General features: G+C 45.7%; 1 long non-coding RNA gene across 1 annotated transcript; it reads left to right on the top strand.

Moving 5' to 3' along the window:
- Window positions 1–467: 467 nt before the first annotated feature.
- On the top strand, window positions 468–13,618 carry LOC138061383 (uncharacterized). The gene is made up of 3 exons (XR_011135097.1): window positions 468–1,488; window positions 9,555–9,641; window positions 12,232–13,618. It is a non-coding gene; the product is annotated as an uncharacterized lncRNA (long non-coding RNA).
- The last annotated feature ends 13,808 nt before the right edge of the window (window positions 13,619–27,426 follow it).

Genomic DNA, 27,426 nt, shown 5'->3' with positions numbered 1-27,426 from the left:
GCTCAAGGGGGGATACCTCAAGCAATCGCACGCAGCCAAGGAAGTACCTACAAGACAAGACTATGGGGAAACCTCTCACACCCTGCCTGGGAAATCAGCATGCCCAGATACCTCTTTGAGGTGCCAGTGCACAAATGCATGTCACATGGGGAATAAACAGGAGGCATGAGAGTGTGCAGTTGCAGGGCTATGATCTCACTGAGATTACGGAGCGGGATAGCTCACATGACTGGAATGCTGCCATGAATGGCTCCAGGCTCTTTAGGAAGGACAGGCCAGGAAGGCGAGGAGGGGGAGTCGCCGTTTGTGTGAGAGAGCACCTGGAATGTATGGAGCTATGCCTAGGGGTGGACGATGGGCTGGCTGAGAGCTTATGGGTAAGAATTAAAGGGCAGATTAAGATGGGTAACACTGTTGTGGGTGTTTGCTACAGGCTGCCTGATCAGGATGAAGAAGTAGAGGAGGCCTGCAACAGACAGCTGGAAGTAGCCTCACGATCGCAGGCCCTGGTTCTCATGGGGGACTTGAAGCATCCTAACATCTGCTGGAGGAACACCACAGCAAGGCATAAACAATCAAGGAGATTTCCTGGAGAGCATCGCTGATAACTTTCTAACACAGGTGATGGAGGAGCCAGTGAGGAGAGGTGTGCTGCTCGACCTTGTAGTAACAAACAAGGAAGGACTGGTTTGAGCTGTGAAGGCTGGAGGCAGGCTTGGCTGCAGTGGTCATGAGATGGTGGAGTTCAGGTTGCTGCGAGGAGTAGGATCACAACCCTAACCTTCAGGAGAGCAAACTTTGGCCTGTTTTGGGAACTGCTTGGAAGAATCCTATAGGCCCTAGAAGGAAGAAGGGTCCTAGAAAGCTGGTTAATACTCAAGGCTCACCTCCTCCAAGCTCAAGAATGGTGCATCCCAATGAGCAAGAAGTCGAGTAAAGGAGACAGGAGAGCTGAATGGATGAACAAGGAGCTCCTAGAAAAACTCAAACAGAAGCAAGTGGAAGTGGAAGCAAGGACAGGCCACGTGGGAGGAATATAGGGACGTCACCCAAGGATGCAGGGATGGGACTAGGAAGGCCAAGGCCCATTTGCAGTTTAATGTGGCAAGAGATGTCAAGAAAGGCTTCTTTAAATACATCAGCAACAAAAGGAAGACTAGGGAAATGTGGGCCCACTGCTGAATGGAGCAGGGGCCCCAGTGACGAAGGCTGCAGAGAAGGCAGAGATACTGAATGTCTCCTTTGCTTCAATCTTTACTGCTGATACTGGCCCTCAGGAATCCCAGGCCCTGCAGAGCAGGAAGGAAGGAAGGCTTCCCCATGGTGGAGGAGATCGGGTCAGAGAGTGTTTCAGCAACCTGGACATGAACAAGCCTATGGGCCCTGATGGCATGCACCCGTGAGCGTGGGGGGAGCTGGCAGACATCATTGCTAGGTCACTCTTGATCATCTTGAAAAGATCATGATGATGAGGAGAGGTGCCTGAAGGTGAGAAGAAAGCTACTGTCACTCCAATCTTCCAAAAGGGCAAGAAGGAGGACCCAGGGAACTACTGCTCAGCCTCCTCACCTCGATCCCTGGAAAGGTGATGGAGCAGCTCATGCTGGATGCCATCTCCAAGCCCATGAAGGACTAGAAGGTGATCAGGAGTAGTCAGCATGGATTCACCAAAGGGAAACCATGCTTGACCAATCTGATAGCCTTCGATGATGGAATGACTGACTGGACAGATGAGGGGAAAACAGTGGTTGTTGTCTCCCTTAACTTCAGCAAGACTTCCAAAAACTGTCTCCCATCACGTCCTCATAGGAAAGCTCAGGAAGTGCAGGCTAGATGACTGGACAGGGAGGTGAGTTGTGAACTGGCTGGATGGCAGAGCTTGCAGGGTTGCGATTGGTGGCACAAAGTCTAGTTGGAGGCCTGTAGCTAGTGGTGTTCCCCCCGGGGTCAATACTGGCTCTAGTATTGTTCAACTTATTCATCAGTGGCCTGGAGGAAGCGACAGAGTACACCCTCAGCAAGCTTGCCGATGATACAAAACTGGGCAGAGTAGCTGATACCCCAGAGGACTGTGCTGCCATTCAGAGGGACCTTGACAGGCTGGAGAGTTGGGCGGAGAGGAACCTCCTGAAGTTCAACAAAGGCAAGTACCGAGTCCTGCATGAAGGCAGGAATAACCCCATGCACCAGGGTAGGTTTGGGGCCTACCTGCTGGAAAGCATCTCTGCAGAGAAGAACCTTGGAGTCCTGGTGGACAACAAGTTGACTGTGAGCCAGCAGTGTGCCCTTGTGGCCAAGGCTGATGGTCTCCTGGGTTGCATTAGGAAGAGGTTGAGGGAGGTGATCGTCCCTCTCTCCTCAGCCCTGGGGAGGCCACACCTGGAGAGCTGTGTCCAGTTCTGGGCTCCCCAGTACAAAAGAGACTTGGAGCTCCTGGAGCGAGTCCAGTGAAGGCCACTGAGAGGATGAAGGGACTGGAGCGTCTCTCCTATGAGGAAAGGCTGAGAGCTGGGCCTGTTCAGCCTGAAGAAGAGAAGACTGAGGGGGGAATCTGATCAATGTGTATAAGTATCTGAAGGGAGGGTGTCAAGAGCCTCGGGCCAGACTCTTTTCACTGGTGCCCAGCAATAGGACGAGAGGCAACGGACACAAATTGAGACACAGGACGTTCCATATGAACGTGAGGAGCACTGGGACAGGTTGCCCAGAGAGGTTGTGGAGCTATTCAAAAGCCATTTGGACACGGTCCTGGGCAACATGCTCTAGATGACCGGGGGGGTTGAGCAGAGGGGTTGGACTAGATGATCTCCACAGGTCCCTTCCAATCTCAACCATTCTGTGATTCTGTGATATTTCCTACTCCATTCGGGGGAGCTACAGGAAAGCGCGTTTTCCTCAGGCTCTGCTTTGACCTCCTGCAGATAGACATTGCCCTCTTATGTCTTCTCACATCTGGGCTTATAGGTGCAGAGCTGGCTCCAGATCTTAACATCCTCTCTGTATCACTGGCAGTTCCTCCAGTTTCCTTTCACTGGACTCTAGCCTTTCCCTGATTCGGATTTTTTGCTTCATATCAAGAGCTTCAACTCTTGCTCTCCTCAGTGCACAGCAGCTGGTACCAAGGGCAGATAGAAGTGAGATGTCATGCAAGGTGGTCAGGTCACCTTGACCTGGCCCAGTGTGACTCCAATGGGACATGTAAGGGTAGGGGAGGGCTGGGCCAGTGTTTAGAAAGGGGTAGAGGATATCTGTGAGTGCCTTGAACAGGGCATTCTGCTCTAATACAAGATGTGATGGCTGCAGCTGCTTAGATCAGGACCTCATCATTTTTCTGCTGGTGGCAGGGAGTGTGGGAAGCAGCATCTCTGCCTATTATGCAGTACTCTGGTACTCTGGGGATACAGCAACTCTACTGTTGGCAAGAGGAGGAAGAAGAAATCATTGCTGTTGTTCCGCCACTGCTTCTGTAGCTTTTTGCTGTGAAGTTTCCTGTCTCCCTTTGGCCTACCAGGGACTTGGGCTGCAGTTGTTTTCATGCTGCAGCACCTATTCTTGAACTCGCAGACTCTTCTATCACCTACCACAAGAAGGTGGACACCTGTGTGATGCAGGAGAAGGGGATGTCTGGCGAGGTGAGAATGCTCTGCTGCTCCTCTCTGCCACCTCCGCTGTTCTTCTTCCTGCCTCCCCGCAGCTGCCCCCAGTGCCCACCTCTCACCAACAGAGAAGCAGGGACAGCACTGCCCTCGGCATGCTGCATAGGGCCCCAATACGTGCTCTGTCTGCAGTGATTCTCCAGCCTTTCTGCCTGCTCCTCTGGAGTCCCCAGCTGCACTTTCCCCCTTCATTTACCATATTTCTGAAATCCTCAACCCTTAGGGATGCCTGGGCTACACACAGCACAGTGAGGAGGGGTGACTGTGGAGCCTCTTTCCAGCCCAATATGGTGAGCACCCTCAGAAAAAGGCAGGGAGCTTAGTTCAGTCCTCCTTCCCACCAGCCTATGGTCTCTCCTCTCTGATTTTTTCATTATATGCCATCTGCACTTATTCCTTTGTCCCTCCTGCCTCATCTAGAAAACTCTTGTCTTTCCAGACTGAACCTCAGACTGCACTTTCAGCAGTAACAAACAGGGATCATGCAGTATTTGTTTGGGGATGCAGTATGAAACAAATTATGTGTGAGGCTATATGCCTGATGCCTCTTTCCAGCCTTCATTAAATGAAGTTGTGGGAACTCCCGGGTGAGCAGTGAAACATCTGTGCTAAGCAGCACTTGGTGATCCTTCCGTGAATATGTCCAATTGCGTTTCAAACCCACTTCCGCTGTGGCAATGAGGGCAGTGACTGACTGATGCACTGCGTCAACAGAATGCCTTTTGCTTTGGTTTAATCTCGTTGCTTGAGAACTGAATTATGTAGTCCCTATTTCTGAGCAAACAGGAAATGTGCATTCTCCATTACTCACCCTTTCCCTGCTGTTCTCAGCACCTGGGGAGTTCTCTCTTCATCAGGCCAGAGAGTTCTGATCTATTTAGTGTTTCTTCCTCTGGAAATGGTCCCAGCCTTTGATCACCCTGGTTCCCCCTTCTCTTTGTCTTCCCTTGTTGTGCTATACCTGTCTGATGTTCCAGATGTGGGCGCAGCAGGCAGCTGCACAGTGCTACAGTAATGATTTTGGGTTTTTTCCCTGTGCCTTTCTTAATGCCTCATATTCAACTTGGCTTTCTGCCCACCACTGAGCATTAGTTAACACTTTCATCATACTCTCCACAGTAGCTCCAAACTCCTGAGAAGTGATAAGTAGTAGTGATAAGTAGCCCATCCTTGAATATATACTGTTACTGCCAGTTTCCCCCTGTAAGCACCACTCTGCATTTATGGATACTGAATTCCATATGCAGCGAGTCAGTACCCTGCCACTCAGTGCGGTGACTGACCTCCGCAGGCACTTTCTCAGTTCCTTGCCTGATTTTCTGTCATCAGCGAAGTGTGCCACCTCAGTGTTCCACTCTTCCAAACCTTTTAGGAATACGTTGAACAGTGCAAGTCCTTGGGCAGGCTCCCTCGGTTCTTTGTGAAACTCATCTTTTATTTCTTGCCTGTGTTTCTATCTCTCTCAAGCAATTTTCATCTTACCACTTAATTTTTGATAAATTGCTCTGAAGGAAATGTATTTGGAGGACACTGAAATAGATGACCATTTTGTCCTATGCTTCCTCCTTGCCTTCCTGTTAGTTAGCAGGATGGGCACAGTCAGTGCCCGATCTTTGTCCTCACAGCATTATGCTTTCCTCCAGAGGCACAGAGACATTTCTCACAGCCTTCACAGAAATCTGGTGGGCCATGCAGAAATGATCCAAGAAATTGAAGGCTGCCTACTTGGACACAAAACAGAGGAGCCAGCCTGCATGGTCACATCATTATATATGTTCCATTTAATGATGACCTGCATAAAATTTGGAGGGGGATGGTGAAGGCTGGAGGCCACCACAGCGTGTCTATTTGTCCATGATCTCCCCCAGATGGAACTAGGACTTTGTCTTAGTCTTCTTGGCCACTGAGGTAGCTGACGAATCAGAGAGGAAGTCTTAGGCTACACCAGCATTTCACTGCTTCCTACCCCCTGGAGAAAATCACGTGTCTCAGTTAAGGCCTTGAGGGCTGTTAGGAGTGTCTTGGTGTGGAGCCACAGGAAGGACTGTGCAAGGGGGTGCCTGCAAGCTCTTGTACTATGCCAGCCTTTGGCATCCAGGAGGTGACATCAGTGGGAGATAAAGCCATGAAGTGAGCATACAATTTCTGTGGCATCTCAGTCCTTCCCCATCCACTGCTCCATCCTACACTCATGGGGGGCTACAGTTGCCCACGCGACTGGTAGGGAAGAGCAGAGGGTGGCTCTGTTCTCCATCCAGTAACAAAGCAATACCTTGGTTTGCTGCTGGCCAGTCACAGCACACAGTCACAGCCACAGGGTGTGTGTATGTCCCAATTGAAGAGTTTCACACTTCCTAACCATTATGCCTATGCTTGTGCATGCTGGACACCTTTGGAGTGATGCTCTTCCCAAACTGGAACTGTGAGCTTGCTTTGGCAGCACTGCAGGGCCCCTTCTTCCCACCCAAGACTCATTGTCTGAGTCTTCCCTCTCCTACCACCTGCTCAGTCTGTGAGTGTGCAAAGGCAATTTGTCCCTGTGCAGTGTCTGCTCCTCTCCAGACAGATCCCACCACTATTCACACTTTTGCTGTCCTAAGAGGTCCAACATGTGCCTTCAAAGAGCAGGAGATCTGACAGGGAGTAGGGACTCCCTGCCAGCCTCTGGGTCACTGATGCCTAAATAAGCACTGTGCATCCATTTGCATAGTGCTAGGTCTGAGCATGAGAGCTGGGGCTTGCTATGCGCAGCTCAGGGTGGAAAAACCCCTAATCTGCCAATCACCTGCGTGATGGCAGGGGTAGCAGAGGTGCTGTGGCCAGTGTTAGGAGAGTATTGCAACCACTACTGGCAGCAGGACACAACAATCCTGCCAGCTTTTGTTGTTCCCCAAAACAATCAGTGCTGCTTTGCACTTCTGGAGCTCACGGGTCCATTTGGGAAATGACACTTTGGCAGCAGCTCTGCCTGGGAGGTGGCTGTGGTTTCATTCATATGCAGCCGATGCATAATTCCTGTTTGCAGAGAATACTCACTGCACTAGTCAGCAGTGAGTCCTGCTCACATCCCTAAGACCCAGCCTGTGCCCTCTTCTTCTCTGAATGACTATCCTCGTGGTTATCCACAGTGACAAGCTCTCCAGCGTGAGACTGTGTGGCTTCGGAGAAGTAGCTTTTTATCTGACTGATCGCTTGAATGCCTTCAGGTGAGGTAAGCTGGAAATGTGTGGGAAGTGGCCTAGCAGTATGAAGGTGGTTCCTCTCTAGAGTCCACCTCAGAGGCTAAAGCTGAAACCTGATCCTTGACAACTATTACGAATGTTGTCCCAGGGCTAAATTTCCTTCATTTGGATGTACACTGGCAAGGGGGTACCACTCACCATTGCTGAGGAGGCTCCATAGCTATTTCCCTACATCACTGTGGGCTATGGGGTGTACATACAGTGTGTATGCACTGGAGGGTAGCAGGGCCATGGCAGAGTACAGACATCCTGGGATTTTCTGGAAATATGAGACGGGGCACAGTTTAGGTCCATGCCATGTACAACACTGGACCCTGTAGGCACATCCCTCTAATAGGCACCTGAACTTGTCTTCTAAGCAAAATATTTAGCATGCTCCAGAGTGGAGTCTAGATATGAACTAGTATTCACTTATAGGGGAAACGGGGAATGAGGACATGGAAAAAAGGAGCAAATCAGTATATCCAATATGGAGCTTGTTCAGCTCCGGCCAAAAGTCATTGACAGCTGAGCAAATTTTACCATGTGATCCTATTTCACCCTACTTTTTCCATGAGTGGAACATCTATGCAGTTTCCATGGCAGAAGGTGTGGGTTAGGAAGCCCAGAGCAGAGTGGAGTCAGACCTGCCAAGAGCTCCTCCCAGCCTGGTCACCCTGCCCTGGGAAAAGCAATCATTGCTTGCTGCCATGCGCCATTGCACTCTGCAGAGAGGCAAAATTCATTGGTCTTTCTAAAGCGCTTTGAGATGGAGTGCTTTGAGCAGAAAAGGCATAAAAAGCTGCAATTACTACTTTGTTACAGGTGGTTGGTAAATCATGCTATTGTCCTTGGAAAGGAAATAATTTTCTTATCCTGGCCACTGCCTATTATGTACAGAAGCTACGGAAGAAGGACTAACAGTTCTCACTTATAAAGCTTTTGAATAAAATCATCCCCAAAGCCTCACAATAGGAAAGGATTCATTTGCTCTGTTACTGTAGTGCAGCTATTGACATTGCACAGGATATGTGAGAAAGGAAAAAAGATGCAGAGTAGAAAAGCCACCTCTTCCTCACTGGTCATCCTTGCACTCTCTTCAGAAAAAAGATTTACCATGACATGTAACTCCCCAGAAGGATACTGCCGTGTATTCATTCTCTTCACATAGAGGACTCAAATGTCATGTTTCTCTGTGAGTATTGCCTTCATGTTGAAATTTCCATCATCAATTTAAACTGCTGTGACTGGCAGTAGGTTCAGTGTTGGGATGGGCTGTGAGACCCGTGCTCCCATCTGCTTGTAGAAATGCGCATAGATCAGATCGCACAGCGAGCTTTTAATAATGTGTCTACATATAGCCCATCTCAGTGGCTTTTTACACTTTCTGTTGTTCTAGGAAGATAACACTTCACAGAAACTATAAAAGACACATCATTTTCAGTGACACTTTGGGACAATACAGGATGAAATTCAATTAAATGTAAAATCCAAAGGAAGTCTGATGGTGTTTCAGGTGCTTTTCAATTCATCACTTTTCAATATTTTTTGAAATTTCCCAGAACCAAATACCCAGAGGTCATTTCAAAAGCTACCATGAAGAATGTACCGGAGGAGTTTTCATCAGGGACCTTGACTTGCCTTATGATAGAAAACTCTCTCCATGAGTCTGAAATTTGAGGCAGAGAAAATGTTTGGTTGAATAATTACATCTGACTGTATTTTTATCCCATGTTTTTGCTAAAGCTGGCATTGAAGCGGAACCAAAGTGCATTCTGGTACCAGGGGTGTTTCTTTCAAGTTTTCTGCTCTCACCATCTCCTCAAAACTTTGCGATAAAAAGACTTCTGTTTCTTGGGAAAACCATACTGCAGGGTCTGATGACAACTAACAGTGATTGCTTTCAGGAAGCACCATGCAGTAATGTAAACTCTCTTATTTCAGGTGTGCTGATGAAATCTATTTAGTTTTTTCTTCAGATCATAAATACTGTCCTGTATGTTGAGAACATTGGTGTAGTTTCCACTAAGGTTAGGTCCTAAACTCGCTGGGGGGAACTTAATTCTACATTTAACATTTGCATTCTTTTCAAGCTGTGTTTATGAACTGGAGGGACTATAGGGTAGATGTATCTTTTCAGGAGAGGATTGCCTGTTTTTATAGGGCAAAGGCTATAGTCTCAAAGACTATCCTAGGTTTTGGATGATGTATTACAGTATCAATAAACTCCGTGCTACCAGCACAGTACCTATTATAGTACCTGAAAGAACTGTATTGGCTGCAGTATTGATTGTCTTCAATACTAATTGCTTCAGTTTACCGAAGATGCAGTTACAGTAAAGAAGGGCAGGTTACGAAGATGTTTTAAGCTAGTGACTGTCATGGTGAGTAAATATTGCCCAAAAGCAGATCCAATTCCCACTGAAGTCAGTGGGAGAAATTCTCCTGGCCTTTTTAATGTGTACATTTGGTATCAAAGGAACGCAAAACATTAGGGAGACAGGAGAATGACAGTTAGCTTAAAATGTTAAAGGGATGGAGGAGAATAGAGATTTTGTTAATATATGAGATAGATTGAAATTCAGCAGAACTCAGAAAAATTGGTAGAATGATAATAATACTAAAAAAACTTGTCTTGAAAACCTCCTTGCTGTTTTTTTTTTTTTTTTTTTTTCAGTGCCTGAAAGGGATGTCTCCACAGGTGTTTCACCAGCCTTTCCAGGGATGCCAGAGCACACCAGATGTCTTTTTGCAACAGGTATAGGTAGGCCAACAAATTCCCTTCTCTGCTTTCAATTTAGGTTGGACCTACACCAACAAGAGTTCAAACCCACAGCATATCTGCAGTGTTATATCTGCAGCAGGGGTGCAGGCAAGTCTAGGTGCTGATATAGGCATGGGATACGGGCAGCCTATTCAATTATATTCAATGCAAAACCCATAGTAGACAGGGGAAAGTCACTGTCTCACTGCACCTCAGATACAAATCCAAAGATGTGAGAGAAGGCTAAAACCGCGTCTGGGGGCAGAGGGGAGCATGGTGTGAGGACTGCAAGCCCAGCACTCTCCGTCCTGCTCAAGTGCTCCCACAGAGCTGTCTGGCTGCTTCCACAGGCCCTTGCAGCTTGCTGTGAGGACCTCCACCAAGGCTCCTGTGATTTCTAGGAGTACTTTCTGAATCAGCTATTTCTTGGCTCCTGCTGATCTGGTGAACTGCTGGCCTCTGTTAGATCATACTGAGATTCACTTTTATCCCAAGGGTTAAAGAAAAAAAAAAAGTATTGGAAGCCAAATGTTTCTGTGTGAAGCCATTCACATTTAATTGAGCTACAAACCCCTTTCTCCCCTCCCAGAACACAGGCATTTGTCGGGGGAGCTCACTGCAAACCTTTCTGCTCAGTTTCCTCGTGGGCTCACTCCTACCGCGACGGCTTTCTTTTTTTCACTGGCAGTCAGTGATTTGGCCCCAGAGGTTTCAGAGGACTGGAGAGTTCCTAATGAATTTTTCTGCAGCCAATCAAAATTGTCAAACCTATTTCAATGTCCCAGGCAAGTGGCAGGAAGTTTTCAGTCTGCTTATGGTTTCCACACTCTTTTTCAGCCTTCCAGAGGCAACCTGGTGAAGGAGGACGTTTTCTACCAGGTCCACATACCATACTGGTACCCATGCTCAGTAAATGTTCTCCTTTGATTTAGGGTGCTTCCCAGCTGCCTGTTCAAATGTGTAATTTAATGTTGTGACCTTCTAGCATAGCTCCAAAAAGCCTCTAATATGACAATGATACAGATATTTGAACACCGGACACTTGGTCTTAGGAATTTTTCAGCCCGTTTGGCCAAAGATTAAAATCTGTGCAGATATGATAAGGTCTTGAATGTGGCAGAGCTCTGCGGTCATTCTGCCAAGATCTTCTGTTATAGGGAGCTCTTCAAAAAAGCCAGAATGCATATTTACATCCCAAACCTAAGCTTCTTCAGAATAAAATCTGTAATACTTAATTTATAAATAAAGAAAACTCCAAGGATCTAAAGAAGAAAGACAGAATAGAGATAAGTTTGTGTGTAAATCTTTACCTTTCGTGCAGGCAGTTCCCTGTTCCCAGGCTTGGCTTCACATAATTCTGGGGCTTTCTGACTTGCAGTGAACTCTGCACAGCCAGTTTTTCCCTAGGAAGGGTTTTCTTGCCACTTCTTAGCTTTACTCTCTGCTCCTTGGTCCTATGAGTGTTCACTCAGTCTCTCTTGGAGCTGCAGGCTTCCAGCTCTCTGCTGTGCCTCTTGCCCCCCTGCCCTCTAAACTTCAAGCTCTTTCATTTCTGATGGTCGGCTGCTCCCGGGAAAGATCATCCTTCCCTCCGTCCAAGAGTTTGCCTTACCTATTCAGTTTCCGCACAGGAAGAGAACTCACAACCTGAGCACAAAGAAATCAAAACGATATCGTCCATTTCAGTGGAATATGTGGAGTTTGAGAAAAGGGACCGTTCATAGCTATTGTTCCAGGCTGAAGCAGGTATTGTCACACTAGTTTCGCTCCCTGCACAATTTCAAGCATGAAAAAACAAAGAGACTGCAACCATTTCTTTTTAAACAAAAGCAGAGACTCTGGACTGTCACTTTTGCTGCACCATTGAATTCACTACCAAAACCTGCAGGAACAGTGTTGCAGCCTACAGGGCCTGGGAGCTTTCTACTGGCACCTGGCGATGGTAATAGTACTTCAGGGCAAAGGTTGATCTATTTCTCAAAGGTTACTTGGTACGTGTTTTTCTTATGAACAAATAGTGCAGTCTTACAAATGTAGATGATCACACCACTTCAGTTCTCCAGTCGCTCACTGATAACTTGTTTAAAAATGTTTCTCTGATGATTAATGCGTGGTAATATTAGAAAGGCAACCAGCTACGTAGATGCATACATTAAATCAGCTGATATGTTTTAATTCATGTAAGAGCCATAATGGAGTAGTTAAGAAGAAGTTAATCTTTCCTTTCTCTGGTATATAGACCTTCCTGACATCACAGAATGGGGCAGACACAAGGAAACAGAAGGGTGGCATTTGGGAGAAAGTATAATTTACGCACATCAGTTTTACTTCCAACAAGTGTGCACACTGAGGATTTGATTTTCATGTTCTAGTGATGCACAGTGACCCAGTTTTATTTGTCAAAAGCCCATATAGGCAATTCGGCAGAGATAAAGGCCACAAACTTTACAGTAGCTGGAGCTAACTCTATTGCTATATGTGCTTTTGCTTCACAGCCATGCATGCTGTCATTTGCTATGGCTTACATGATGAACTGTAATGCATTAAGATTATTAACTTGACTGACTAATGTATCTTTTCTTCTTGACAGAATCTGGAAGAAATTCATGACCATGAAAAGTTCTGTAGCTGCTTCCCGAGGCAGACTTATAAACTCTAGAGTTCTCCAAACATCTCCAGGCACCTGGCCATTGCCTTCGAGCACTGCATGAAAACATGCCGTTGTGAATGACATAGGCAACTCAGGGCCTGGTGGACACCCATGTACAATTGCAACTTAAAATTATGCTGTTCCTGATAGTCCACCTGAGAGATTCAGGGTAGCAGGGATGTCAGAGTGCTCCTAACAGAACAGACTCCATTGAAAGGCAGGAATGACTCTCCATTTCTTCTAACACTCTCTCAGCCAGGCCATGGCTGTCCCAGGTTTTATACAATTATTTAAAGCTCAGCCAAGGCAGAGGCATTCAGCACCCTCCCTGCCAGAGCGGATTAAGCCATGCCTTTTTAATCTGCTGGAGAACTGCTCTACCTGCTGGTTTATGAGCTATGTCAATGGTGGTAGTGGAGATGCTCTCAAGTCCTGTTTCAGCCACAGTGCAAAGGAGTACTGCAGCTTTCCTGAGCCAGGGCATGGGAACATGGCTCTTCATCGCAGAAGTCTGGGCATATCTAAATGCTAGTGCCTTCTCTTGAGTGTTGTGCAATAGCTGGAGAACCAATCCATCATTGTCCGTTGGAGGACTAATTTATCATTGCTGGAACAGGTTAATCTCATTTATCAGCTCTCTGCTAGCAGACTGAAGAGTAATTTCTTCTTGCTGAAGATGTAGAGGAGTTGTGTGTGCTTGGACATGCAGACAGGATTTCACTATATCACTCAAGCAGCCATTAAGAAGTTGAACAGCTGAATTCAACTTCATAACAGCAAGATGAGGGTGGTGCCTGTGCTTCCTGGCTGCAGGACAGCCATTAGCAGGGAACAAATGCCCGTGCAGACATGTTCAAAGAAGCCGGGTCGTCTCCCCTGTTCATCTGCCCAGCTCTGCCTGGAGGGGCATGGGTGAGAAAGGGCTCATTCAAGAAAGGGCTGCTGGCTCCACCCATGACTTATGTGTAAAAGTGCCAGAGTGGTCTGGATTTCAGGGTCCCTGATCTTCAGGCAACAGCTGGCCCATGCTGGGCAGTCCTCTGCTCAATGGTATGGATCTTTTGCCCTCCTTTATTCTGCAGACACCTCTGGTACGGTCAGCCCTACGGTGGGAGTGTGATGTAAAGTGAGTATTTAATGATGATCAAATGAGAGAAGGCGTGCCGAGAAAGGTAGGAGCCCTGAGGTGCCTTGGTTCTCTTTTTGCTCCACCATGGACTGTGGGTGTGACTTCTGGGACATACTTCAAAATCTCTGTCCCTCAATGTTTGTGTTAAAGAACAAGTACTCTCCTGTTCTACTGACATGTGTACAGTGGTTTTGCTTCCTTGGCTTTTGAGAACTGAAAATAAATAAATTACTGAATAAATAAATATGTATATACACATATATATATATTTTTAAACACTGCTTGCTGGTGTAAAAGCGAGGGAGCAAGCAGAGGAGGATGGGTAAAGGAACAGCCAGAATTAAACGAAGTGCTGGGGAAAGAGTGTGTAAACATAGAAATCAGTATTAAATATGAGTCCAGGCAGTTCATATTCCCCTGCGCTATGTCTAATTTTAATGTGAAGGTTTTACCACTTCTAGTGATGTAATTAGTAAATTATGCCTAAATATTAATGTATGCAGCCAACTTTAAGCAGTGGGTGGGAGGGTGATGGGAGGGGAGGATATGCCAGTGACCTGTTGAGTTTCCTCCTGCCCCTTGCCAGGAGGAGAGTGGTTTGCCCCCTCCACATTTCTGTGAGGAGGGAGCAAAACAAGGAAGGCTCTCTCAGTTCTTTGTTTTGCTCCTCTCCCTTCGATGTGCACTTCTCTGTGAGTGTCAAAACACTGAGTGCCATTTCAAATCTGAGCTGGGTGAGTATAGGCAGTCGGTCAGAGAGAGCTATGCCAGCAGGATCATTTTCTCTGGTCACACATTACTCACATTTATGGCTCAGTGTTTTGGCTGTATTCTCCACAATAAACTCTGAAGTGATTTATGGCCAGTGAGAATTTCTCTCTATCTTCTATTTCTTTTTTAAACACAGTCCCAGCTCTGCTGTCTATTGTTATTCGTGCTCTTGTTCAAGTTTCAGGTTCATTTCTGTGATCTTGGGAAATTCTGCTGATTCCTTTTAAATCCCTGTACTCACAGCTCTCTGCATGCTCCTCCCTGTTGTTCCTCCTTCTCCCATTGCCAAAGCACCAGGGCTAGCAGTCAAGATTGTGGGACCACCTCCCGTTAATGGGGCCCAGCGCTGGGACGTCTCCATGGCAGGGCGACGGCCCTTTATCTGCTCCAATGTGCAAAAAAAACAAACGAGTAAAACCCAGCAGATTCCTTTCTGCTCTGCAAGGCCCTGCAAGTTATCTTCTGGGGCTCCAGAAGTTTTTTTTAAACACAATAGCATCCCTCAGGAAACCTTGGGGTCCAGAATATCATTCAAGAATATAGAAAAGAGTAATAAATACTGTGAGGTCCCTGCTGCCCTTGGAAGAATACTGCTTCAGTATGTGAAAATGCGTGACAGTCAATCCACACGGGTCTGCTGAGCTACTTGAAGTCTATCCAAGGAGAAGTTCAGCGTCTACCACTCCTACTAGGGAGACCCCTTCGGAAGTTGAGCTTCTTCAAAGATGTTGTTCTCTAATAGATCTTAATCTTGTACTGAAAGGAGCAGGCATTACGATTTCTATATTACGGGTGCCAATTAATTTGAATTTGAATTTTTATTTGGTGGATGAATCCATTCATATAGCCAGTTGTTTCTTCAATAGTGTCACTGAAGTAGATGTCAGTGAGCTCTGCTGGAACAGCATACGCATGGCTGAAGCAATGCACCCAGGAGTGATTTGGCCAGCAAACTGTTTTTTTTGGCTGGAGGCCAAGCATGGAAGACACCATACTTACGAGATACACAATTCTCTTGCACGCAAGCAGCACTAGAGTTCATTCCTTAGGCAACTCACTAAAAATAACCCATGTTAGAAGCTAATGTTTCGGTAGACTGGCATTGCATCAGTACACCTTAAAACTGTATTATCAGATACAATAATTTCAAAGCCCTGATCAACCTACTCTGAATTCAATGTTAACCCTGCTTTGAGCAGAAGGTTGAGAGACCTCCTGAGTTTCCCTTCAAGCTGAATGTTCCTGATTTTATGTTCCTTTTGCTCAGACTATATGATATGAGCTATTTTAGAGAATATTGCTCTATCTACAGTGTCTGTGCAAAGCATGGAGCCACACAGTATTCCCGCTTTCCGTTGGCATTGTTCTAAATCAGATTTGTAATAGCTGAATGACTCAATGCTGTCCATAGCTGCCTTATCATTTTGTGTCTGCTGTTGTCGTGTTCATTTTAGTCTGCAATGTGAGCTGTGAATAAATGCCCTGTAACATGCAGTGTAATTGATTAGTTCTGTGAGCAGATCTGAAATGGTTTCTCCTGCTGCACTTCCCAACCTCTGGGTAACCAGGCAGCTTCCTTAAAGCAGGTGGGAATGGTGTCCTCAAACTCCCTGTTTTTTCTCAAAGTGAATGAAATTTGCAGTGATCAGCTACCACATGCGTTAGCGACACAAACCTTTAACGTTACTAACGCTCCTTTGAAGGCTGAGATTTGCCTTTCCAAGGGGAAGCACAGAGCACACATAGCCTTCTGCTCCAAGGCCTTAGCTAAGCAGCAGATGCTTTTAAACCTCGAGATATCCTTTGTTATATTTGACAGCATATTGCTTCCAAACAGTAAGCTTGAAGCATAAAGGGAGTGATAGTCTTTCTGGGCTCTCTATGAACATGCATGCCTTTTTAGGAGTTGGGAGATGCCTCAGTCTCTGACTGATTGCCTGCTAGAGTAGAGGGTTAAGACATAATGAAGAACACGGAGTCAGAGCACCGAGGGAGAAGCTGTACCAAGCCAGCAATTAGCAATGCTAGGAAAGTCATTCGGTGCAGATAGACCAACCTCTCCTTCCCATCCTAGCACAGAACATCAGAAAGGTCTATCTTTTGCCCTGCTTGGATGCGACAAGATTACACTTTAATGGGGAAGGACCTTCTGCAAGACAAATCGCACAGGCAAGTCCAAGTTACTGTCCCAAACTGCTGTTGCCCCAGAGCCTTCACGGTTTTCCTTGTGCCTTCATTCTCCTGTTTTTCTTGTTCACCATGCTAGTCTGTGACGTGCTCCTGCGCAAGGAACACAGCAAAACACAGTAATCTGTAGTGGGCTGGGAGAAGGGCATACTGGGCACCGAGAGAACGAGTGCATGGAGGGAACTGCTCAGCCTGGTTTCTGTCTGAGTGCAGATGTTGAGGCTGCACCAGCAGTGCTTTCAGCTTCATAAACCGTAGGTGAATCAGTCTACTGCACGCTTTCCCTCAGATTTGTTCCACATGGGACCTAACTGCTGTCTCTAACACACCTATCAGCTTTAGGGTTTTTTTTTTGACCCTTCGGTTGTGAGGATAGAAAATGACTTATGTCAGAAGCTGGTAAGGTGCTGTGAGAAAGTTCCTTGGTGAACACAAGTTATCTTCTCTGCAGATAAGGAGCAGGAGAGCCCCATCTGCCGTTCTGCTCTGTTGCAGGGTGACAATGATACTCCCATCAGTACTCTGGAGGGAGAGGATGTTTCTCTAATTGTATTTTGAAAAAGCCAGAGAACAGTCAATGTCTGAATAGGAATTATTTTCTATTCCAATAGTAGTTAAAGGAATTGTTTAACAGTAGTTATTTTAAAGTCCATGTATCCAGATAATTGTATCAAAGGCTTTAAAAAGATCTGGCCCAGTAATCCTCTGAAACACTAATGGTGATTTCCAGTAAACTCTGAGCAATAGGGAAGTTCCAGAGAACTGGAAGAAAGGCTGAATACAGGTAACTCTGGCCTCTCGCAGCTGCTGTGGGAAAAAGCATAAAAAGCGATAGTGGAGCTGAGCAATACAGAATTAAAGGAAGACTAATAATACTTGATGACTGACACTGATTCGTGGAAATTTAGTTTAGATTAACAGTTTTTCTTTTTGATGAGATAAATACAACTGTGCTGATATAATATGCCTTTGGATAGTACTTGACTTGTTATTGTGCAATATTGTCCTGCAGGAGAAATACAAATGAGTTCCATAAGCACCCACCTGAATAATTAGATGAGACTGAGGTTTATGGATTGTGATCCAGAAAATTGCCGCTGCGGATACTGTGAAATCTATTTGCCTTACAAGTTCTGGGCTACAGAGCTCTCCAGGAGTCTGAGCACCTCTGAGGTACAGAAGCACCAGGGATGAAACATTCTGATTCTACTTAGATCCACAGTGATGTAATGACTGGGAGGTAAGACCCTTAAGGTCTGCAAAGGTCCTTAGAGGGATCCTGTCTCCCACACATGCCTAGAACACTCCAGCAATGTGCAGAATTGGACAGAGCACATCAGCAACTGTTATGTTCACTAACAAACTGGAGCTGAGGATAAGAGCACCTCTTGCTTTCTGAGCAACGGCTTGCAATGCCATAGCCTTAAAGAGCAAGCAAGTAAGAGGAGCAAGTATTTGTATCTCATTGGTTAAAGCTCTTGGATCCAATAATTCTGATTATTTAATGTAAAACAAAGAAATGGTTCACTGAAGAGGTTTTTTGCACCTGGCTCCTACATTCCTCAGAGAGTTATGGACAGCAGAGGAGAGGATGAGGCCAGGAAAACGTGGAAGGGGCAGGGATGTGCCAGTAAGGGGGCATCACAGACAATGACAAGAGGAGAGGGAGGAGGCAGGTCAGAGGGGCACGGCTTCTCAGGTACCTCTGTCTGCCTGAATCCCCGGCTGTCCCTTAGCTGCTGCTCTCCTACTCCTAAGGGTCAGGAGTGAGCACGTTACACTTTTAAGGGAGGGCTTTGGAGGTCCTCTACCCCTTTAGAATCAGTGGGGTCAAATAAGACCCTCCAGGGATGAGTCAGCTCACCTGGTGGCAGATGTCTATGACAGCTATGATCACTCACACCCTAGGAATCCAATAGCTGAAGGGAAGCTGGAAGTTTTTCTCAAATGATGGTGAGATGGATGGCACGCAGGCTCACAGTGGCCAGCCTTATGGGAAGGGGGATTCAGATATGCACAGCAAGGACAAGGATCAGTGCAGGGGTTCTTTGCACAAGGAACAGATATTGAAGAGAAAAGGCTAAGGCAAACGTGGAGTAATTCATCAGCCCAACAAAGGATATTCTGGCTTCACCAAGATTTTTAGTCCAGCCTCTGTCCTTCTTCTAAAAGATGTCATCTAATTTTGCTACAGATAGGGGATGTGAAGAGGAACAAACACAGATCATAGTCTGGAAATGCTTTTATGGAAGAACACGGTGGTCTTCCTGGTCTTATTATCTATGTGGTTTCTTTTACTTCCTGTGATGCAGGCTGACTGTGACACAGCAGGTGAGGAATAGAAGGCAGTGTCTCCTGTAATTATTTTTAAGTTCAATTTTTAAGTAGAAATTTGAGAAAACCTAGAGCAGGTCAAAGTGTGAAAACCTGATTTGCAAATGTTATACTGAGTGATTGATGGGTACTTTGAAAAGACTTTATCTTACAAGTGTTCTTACGTGGCCTGAAGGGCAGGGAGAATACATTTATTTACGAATGACTTGCGTGAGACAACTGACAAGAGGAATTGTGCGGAGAATGTTGCAGTTATTTCTCACCTGGTTTTATCGATCTATGCATAGAATGTTTACAGTCTCTAGGCATCAAGGGGAACCACCCAGAGCAACGCTATCCATTGAACTCAACAGAGTTCCCAGAACATTGGTACCTAGAGCTTGGTGGCAGATAGGAATGATCACATACAGACTCAAACACCTCTTATTTTCCTTTGGGAAGTTTGTGGCTCTTCAAAGAATCTTTTCACAGTCTCTGCTAGAAACAAATCTGGACTCCAGCACAGAGTGACAACCTAATTGCAAACCATGGCCTATGCTGCAAAAGAGCTGGCAGGGTTGGATGGTAACAGAAGCTCCTGAAGGCCCTCGCTGTGTGGCAGATGGGTGCTAAAATGGTAGCATTGCCATCTGCTGAACGGTGTCAGGGTGCTGACTGGCACATGCCTTTCCCTCTGCCTATTTGGAGATGACTGCCCACCCCTATTTCCTGATAGTTTTGCCACAGGCTGCCTCAAAGCCTCCAGAAAAAAGGCAGATGAACCTGAGAACTGGCTCCAAACCTGCTGCAAGCTCCAGTGAAATGGAACTGCGTACTAAAAACACAGAAAAGAAATTGAGTCTGTATCCCTCAAAGATGGAGCTGGGGAACCTATGCTGTTATCTACTGGCTGTAGGTTAAGATCAGGTCTCTTCTCTATCAAAGCCCATTAAGGAGCTGCAGGAACTGACCCTGCCCTTATATCCATATAAGCTGTGACTGTCAGTTAATGAGTTCATTTGCATTACTGGATCAGTGAATGAAGAAGTTTCAAATGGTTTCAAGTGGTTTCGAGCAGTTTAAAGGTTGCCATAACCACTGGAAAGAGTGTTTCTCTTTGTCAATCTGCTGAGAGCTCAATAAGCATGGACCTAGCCTTGACTATTTTCAGAGCAAATAAGAAGCGTGCCAGCTGAGGCTCAAGGGACACTGGCATATTCAAAGCTAATGAGAACAGACCATGTTGTAGTCACAGGAAAGGCAAATTTTCCTCACTACCGTAAAAAAATTGGGATGGTAGGAGGTGTAAAGAGAGGGAAGGTGGAAGTGCATATCAGAGGGTATAGTTTGAATAAACCTCAAGGACGGACCTACAATATTAAATAAAAATGCCTTCTGTGAGGAAAGACTGGGGACATAACAGTTGTGATGAAACCACGTTCCGAGTAGGACACCTTGGCAAGTATGCTGCTTATGAGCAGACCCACGTGTAGCAACAGAATCAGGAATGAAGTGTGAGATAAAAATAAATTAGCTTCGGTCTAGCTACTCATGGCCTTTCATCTCTTCATAACCTTAAGATAAAATTGTTGTATATTTTTAAATTGGCAAATAAATATTCCTGTTTGCTTCTCCTTTATCCTGGTTTAAACTGAGAATCATTTTAAGGAAGCTGGCTCTCAGCACATATCTGGTGAACTCTAAAACTAGAGCGCCAGGAAAAGGCACCACTACCTGGCTCCCCACCTCAGTGCCCCAGGTACTCAGAAAGTAGCAAGATGTTCCTCTGCTCAGGCAGCACAGCCTCCTGTAAGAGCAGCCATGGCAAGAGAGATAGTAGGAGGGGGGCCCTTATGACCATGTTAGGTCAGGAGCTTTTTAATAAGCAAATAAGTTGCTAGTCAGTGCTCATCCCCTCAAGATAAGAAATGAGTTGAGCTGCTGAGGTGGATTAGTCATAGCACTTTCGGGTTCAGTTTCCTAGCTACATGGGGAAGAGGTGTCCTGACCGAAGATACTGAACTGATCTAATGAAGAGTGTGCAGACCCTTGGCAGCAGAAATATTCATGGACTGACAAAAGCCTGGGGATGGAGGAAAGAGCAGGCATGAAACCAGGAGGCAACAGTTATTTTGATGGGAGGGTGGGGAGAAAGGTGGAGAAGAAAGAAGAGAGTGCTGTGGAAGTGCGAATCATTTTAAAAAGATTCTGGGAAGCACTGCTCTGGGAGGCTGGTCAGTGAGACACTGAGGAGAGGGTGGAGAGAAGGCCTGGATGTAATCGGCAGAACATCACAGCACTGATCACAGAATCGTTTAGGTTGGAAGGGACCTCTGGAGATCATCTAGTCCAACCTCCCTGCTCGAGGAGGGTCCTCTAGAGCATATTGCCCAGGATCACATCCAGACGGGTTTTGAAGATCTCCAGCGAAGGAGATTCCACCACCTCTCTGGGCAACCTGTTCCAATGCTCTGTCACCCTCACAGTGAAGAAGTTTTTTCTCAGGTTCAGATGGAACTTCCTGTGGTTCAGTTTCTGCCCGTTGCCTCTTGTCCTGTTGCTGGGCACCACGGAGAAGAGGCTGGCCTCATCCTCTCGACACTCCCCCTTCAGATACTTGTACACGTTGATGAGATCCCCTCTCAATCGTCTCTTCTCCAGGCTGAACAGGCCCAGCTCTTGCAGTCTTTCTTCATAGGAGAGATGCTCCAGCCCTCTCATCATCTTGGTAGCCCTCCGCTGGACTCTCTCCGGGAGAGAGAGTCCTGCCATGAGTGCTGAGAGGAACTGGGATCCTGAGGTAAAGACCTTCAGGCCAAAGTAGGATAGTTTTGTACCTTTCTTGCTGCTCATTCTGTCTTTCCTGAGTCACAGAGAGTGACATGCTGGAATGCTTTCTGCCAACTGCTTTAAAAATCATGACAGCTAATGTACTGCACTTCCAGGCCTCAACATAACTTTTTCCAGAGTAATTACTTTCAATTTCCTCACAATAAATACACTGCTATTTTTTCCTTTTCAATAGTTGAGTGCATTATTCTTAACTAAGATTAAATGTCTTTTGGAGCCCGAAAAGAATGAGGTTGCCTTAGAAGATCAATATGAATGCTCATAACCATTGTCTCTTTGTGAAGCTAGTCTTCAAGACCCTACAGCTGACTTTATATGACCACCGCCCTCTTCTTCTTGTGGCCTACCCACTGTGGTCCATGGAAGCCCTGTAGGAACCCCCTGTTTAGGGTTGACCTTGTGGACAGGGTCTCCTGCTGATGTTACCCCTAGGAGAAAGCAGAGGTTTAGATTCATCTGTCACTTATTCTACTCTTTTTCTCACTTTTGCAAGTCTTCCTTGTCTTTCCTTCTTTCTCAAATGAATACAAAGATCTGTTGCACTATAGGTTCCCCAATGCCACTAGAAAGGAAAGAATTTCCCCTAGGATTCCACATTAGGGAGTCTCTTGAGACTGAGGAGAGCATATGAAAATAGGCAGTGAGGGGAAGGCAGCAGAGGCCTGGGCCTCTGGAAAGAAGGGTAGAAGACTCAGCTCTGAGGATGTATCCGTGACAAGGCAGATGAATGACTGCCATAGCTCTTTATAGCCTTCTTAGGGTGATATATATATTCCCTGTTTTCAGGGGGAAATGAATGAATCAAGCTGAAGCAGGTCTGTTAGCCTTGCCAAAGTTTTGCGCAAGTCAGAAGTATCTAATTTCTTCGGGCCTGGGATGGCACTTGTTCCGGTAGGGATCTCAGCCGTGACTGAGAGGTTGATATTATCACGTTAGGTCGCTGAATGGTTACTTGACAATCCAGAAAAAGAAATCTCTGCCTGATGCAGATGCCATGCATTTTCACAGCAGTCAAGACCTGCCATCTCCTCAGCTACCTGGAAGGAATACTAAAACTCAAATGAGAAAGTCCCAGGGAAAATCAGAACAGGCACAGGTCTGAAGTGTCAGCCTGAACTTTAACAAAATCAGTGGGGAAAAGGGCTGCTCTATGAATACTGTTGGATTCTCTGTTGTTATTGAAATAATGGCAGCTGGCAAAAATTTTTCTCTTGTAACCTTTCCCAGGACTCCGATTTCCCTTTAGTGATAGACATATGATGATAAAATACAAAAGGATAATTAAGGTAGTACGATTCCTTGAAATATTGCACAATAAAAATGATAGCTTTATAATGCCAACAGGGATTCATTTTTTTTCAAGGTGGACAAGTGTGTTCTTTTCTTTTTACTACAAGGCAGTTAGACTCTTATTTGACCCTTTCCACTGTGATCAATATCTGGCCTTTTAGTGGCAATTGTTGAAGTCTTGACGTTCATGGTGCAAAGTCTTTGCTTTCCACCTTCTTCCACACAAGGTGAGAATCTCAGCTTGCTCAGAGAATGCAGGAATCAAGAGAGGTGAAAGGGTCATTTGATCCACAAACAGAAGTTAAGGCCATAAATAATAGGCTGGGTCAGCTGAACTCAGCCTTTTCTTCTTCCCCCACCGTGCATAGAGAAAGAAAGGGATAACGGACTGATATTTTACAATGTCAATGATGCAGATATCAATTTTTTAACATTATTTGAAGTATGACATGTACATTTTTAATATAGCTTCTCTAACACGGACAAGTGAGGTACAGAAAAAGCACTTGCATGCTAAAAATGACTGCAGCAAGGGGGACACCTGAACTAGCTGTTAGAAATACTGTCCCTAGGAGGACGTACACAATTTATTAGAAAACAAATAATATAGCTCCTTGGACTTTTGTCTAACAGCCTGTCAGAGGCGACATAATTTACACAATTTTTATGAGGCTTACAGTATGATGCTGTATCACTGAACCTATGCAGATATTTTTAGGAACACCATAAAATATTAACTTTAAATTCATCATATCTAGAGTCCTTTCATTTCTGACATTCCTAACTATCCAATTTTGAGCTAATTGCCTTAAAAAGTTACCTGTTTTCTAAATCTTCAACAGAAGTCCACTTAAAGGGATATAGTCTGATTTTCACCTGATGCCTTTGGTGCAGTGTTTTATAGCACTATAGGCGAGGGTAGAAAGATGGAACAAAATGATGTTAATTTACACCCAGTTAGCACTCCCTTGTCACTGAAGTATGACAGAACAAGATAGACTCAACTGAGAATCCACCTACTCTGTGTAACTCTGTGATGCCCTCCAGGTAAAACGTCCATATAAGAAACTGGCTGCTATTCCACATGGAGTAATGGGTCTGGGACAACTTACCTCAGTTTCATGCTGTGTAATGTGAGAAGAACTGTGAAGCAGAGACCCTCGAGTAGCTCAGCACAGAGTCATCCCATGACTGAAAGGACTTCCCAGTCTCATGTGAGCTGGCTCCAAAGGACTCCCAAGGCTCCTTCTGCACCAAACACCTCCATCCTTGGAATACAGAGAGGACCTGCTAGCCTGCAGGAATACCACAGGACTGCTGTGAAGCTCCCACCACCTCCTGGAAGAGGAAGCCAAGGGACACTCAGAGAGCTCTGTGCAGCTTCTAGGGCACTAGAGGGACTGATGCTGAGCTGGAAGGAAAAAGCATCATGGCCTTGAGCTGATGTTGTCTAGAGGCTTTTGAGTTTCTCCTTATGTTACACTCCAGCACAGCTGATTTTGGGGGTAGGATGCAGATAGCTGAGCTGGGTCTGTGAAAGCTAGCCTGGGAAGGCAGGACGCATCAGTGTGGGTTTCCATACGATATGAAAAAGCATCCAGTCTCAATTGTCTCTGGAAGCAACAAAAATGCAGTGTGCTGCCCCTTTCTTGATAGTGTGGGCTATCCCAGCTCTCTTAACCAAGCACAAGGATTTGCTTCTCAGTGACCTACCCACCACAGAGAGCTGACTACGTGTGCGATGTCTGCGGCTGAACCCAGGGAGTTTAGGGGATAGTTATAGAGTTAATAACCAAACCTCCAAAACTAAAACATAGAAAATATGGTTTGCTTCCCTGCTGCACAAGAAGATATTGCACATGAGAATAGTGTCACTGGTAAAGGAAAGATGAACACCCACCGTGGCTGTTTCATGGCAGGGGTCTAATTAGGGTTATGCAGAAGGACAGCTTTAGAAGGCAGCCTGGGGACATTGCTTTTCAAAAACCTATCCAATTAAAACTCCTATGTTAAGGAAGAATCCCTGTTCCAAACAGCTGAGCCAACTTGTGCATGAGGCAAAGAGCCACCCTTATGAGCACTACAGTCTGCCTCAAGGGCTGATCAGCCCTAAGGAGCAGTCCCAGGTGAGCTATAGCACTGCTGTCTTCAGCCCAGCACTGTAGTGCAAAGGGGACATCTTGGTGGGAACAGGAGACAAAATGCACAGACCCATGGGAAAGCAAGCTTAAGTGATTCAACTGCCTTTGGGAGAATTTGCTTAGAACTGTTTGCTAAAGAAATAGAATCAGTGCATTTCTGCTTTTCTTAAAACCTTCAGTCCCACCCGCCCTGTTCCAAACACCCCAAACAGGGAAGTTTTGTCATCTGGATTTTTTGTCATGTGGATTTTAGCTCAGAAAATGGATTTATCCTAAGCATTTTTTTTTTTACATGCGTCTTTTCATCCAGGTCATGGAACCGTGAAGCCAGCTGTATCAAAGGAAAGCAAAGTGAATCCTTGCCTTGCTGAATAGTTTGGATATGTGCAGAGCATTGCCTGAAAGATTTCCTCAGCATTTCACTAGACCTCATTCAAGGTCAGCTGAGACCTCCTGTGAAACAATATGCAACAAAAGTAGTTTTCCAAAACCACATTGTATAGAGCGGATTGAGAGAGGTCTCTTTCTAATGACCAAGTAACAAGATGTTTGCTATCTTGTGCCACAGATATCTTGTCCCTCTGAGTGCACTCCATACCACTTCCTGCTGCAAACTGCAGCACCAAGGTCAGGAGAGGCTTGAAGTGAAAAGTGCCCATCCTGAGCCAGTCCCATGATTTCTTACAACTTTCTCCTTCATATCTCTTTCCTGACTCCTCAAAGGGAAAGCTCAATGACTCTATTTCATCTATTAGCAGGCATTTAATAGGTATTAGTAATAACTGTATGGTGTAAATTTTAATAATAATTATTAGAATTCTTAATGCAGTCATTAATCAATCCAGTATTATTGAGATAATAATTACTTAAAGATTTATAACTCCGGTTAATGCTTTTTAATTAATTTAATTTGGTGAGGTGAAGAAGTGAAATAAAAGCACACTGCACTGTTGGCATTCCTCAGAGTAAGTGGGAGTTTTTGCTTTTGTTTTAAGGTGCATGCATGAATGAATTCCTGTTTGTCCCTGTATTGCTGGGCACCTTCCAGATTTACAAATGGATTTAGCCTCAGACCCCCTTGCAATGCTGTTGTCCCTAGTTTATTCTGATGTACAACAGCACCAACTATACCCTTGTAACAGGCTGAGGATAAATTCACAACGGTCATGCAGCTGAGCATCCCTTTTTAGCCCTCTGGGGTGGAATTGTTGTTCTGGAGCTGCCATTCCTCTATATTGGAGCCTGGTACCTCAAATTGGGGCCAGGACTGTGGATGCCCTGGGTGGCAACTGCCCCAATTTGCCTAACTGGAAACCCTGAGAGAGAGGTTTGTCTTGAACTTCCCCCCACGGTTTAGGCACCACACATAGAGAGGCAGGAGGAGCATTGCTGCTGTAGGATTCACAGCCTGAAAGCCTTCCTGGGGCACAGACCAAGGAAGGGAGCTTCCACCGAGCAGAGAAGTGGGATCATGGCTTTCAGATAAAATGGTATTAACCCTTGAGGGACGCTGCTGAGAGTGGGATATGTATTTAGCCTCAGGATAAGAAAGATCTTGGTTCTGACTCTTGCTCTGCCATGCCAGATTCAGTGCCACTGGCCAAGGAGACACCCCAAAATCCTGGTCGTTTACAATGGACTGTTCCTTTCTGAAGCTGTGCTGCTTTTCATGAAGGAATGTAAGACCCATTGGGCCAGCAAGTGGGAGGACACAGAGCTGAGCTGCCACCCACCCTCACTCAGCAGGAGTTGCTTGTCGAGGGATCCTAATGGCAAGGTAGCTGGACTATTGCCTGTCATCAGAACAGAATTCACTTACAACATTCAGATATATATCGTTTGGATAGGAGTTCTGTCAACATTTTTAAAGGACACATCGCTTATATCCCCAATGCTGTATTCATTCAGTTATAAATGAATAGGTGCCCAAAGCTAGGTGCCCAAGTCTGACATATTCCTTCTAGGACCCAATGCCTAACTTTTAGCACCCAAGTCAAGACAGATGAATAGCACATGTTAATACTGGCAATCTCCAGGAGAAGACTAAGGCACTGATAACCTCTCTTATGGGCCAAGGCAGAAGAGAAGCAATGCCCTGGGAACTCATTCGGTACAAGTGGAGAAGAGCCTCCTGACGTCAGGAACAGTGCTGGAGCTGAGACTCAGCACAGCAGGGTGCTGGAACCCTGGTCAAAGTGCTGTTGCAAATGACGGAGTGGGGAATCACAGCACAAGACAGCTCAGGAGGACATCTTACCAAAATCTTTGGAAATGATAGGACAGGAGGCAGAGGACTCTCCATGCATTTGATGCTATTGGCCTAGCAAGGGTTGTCGAAGGTGTTTTGCCTCAGGGGCATAAGGCCTCTGCCACTCACCGATTTCCCTTGCTCGTGTCAAGTAAGTTTTCATTAAAGAAAGTTTGCTTTTCCTCCTGTGCATTTAGTCTTTAGGG

The sequence above is a fragment of the Struthio camelus genome, chromosome 17 (assembly GCF_040807025.1).
Source record: "Struthio camelus isolate bStrCam1 chromosome 17, bStrCam1.hap1, whole genome shotgun sequence".
NCBI classification, from domain to species: domain Eukaryota; kingdom Metazoa; phylum Chordata; class Aves; order Struthioniformes; family Struthionidae; genus Struthio; species Struthio camelus.
This window is presented reverse-complemented; position numbering and strand designations above follow the sequence as displayed.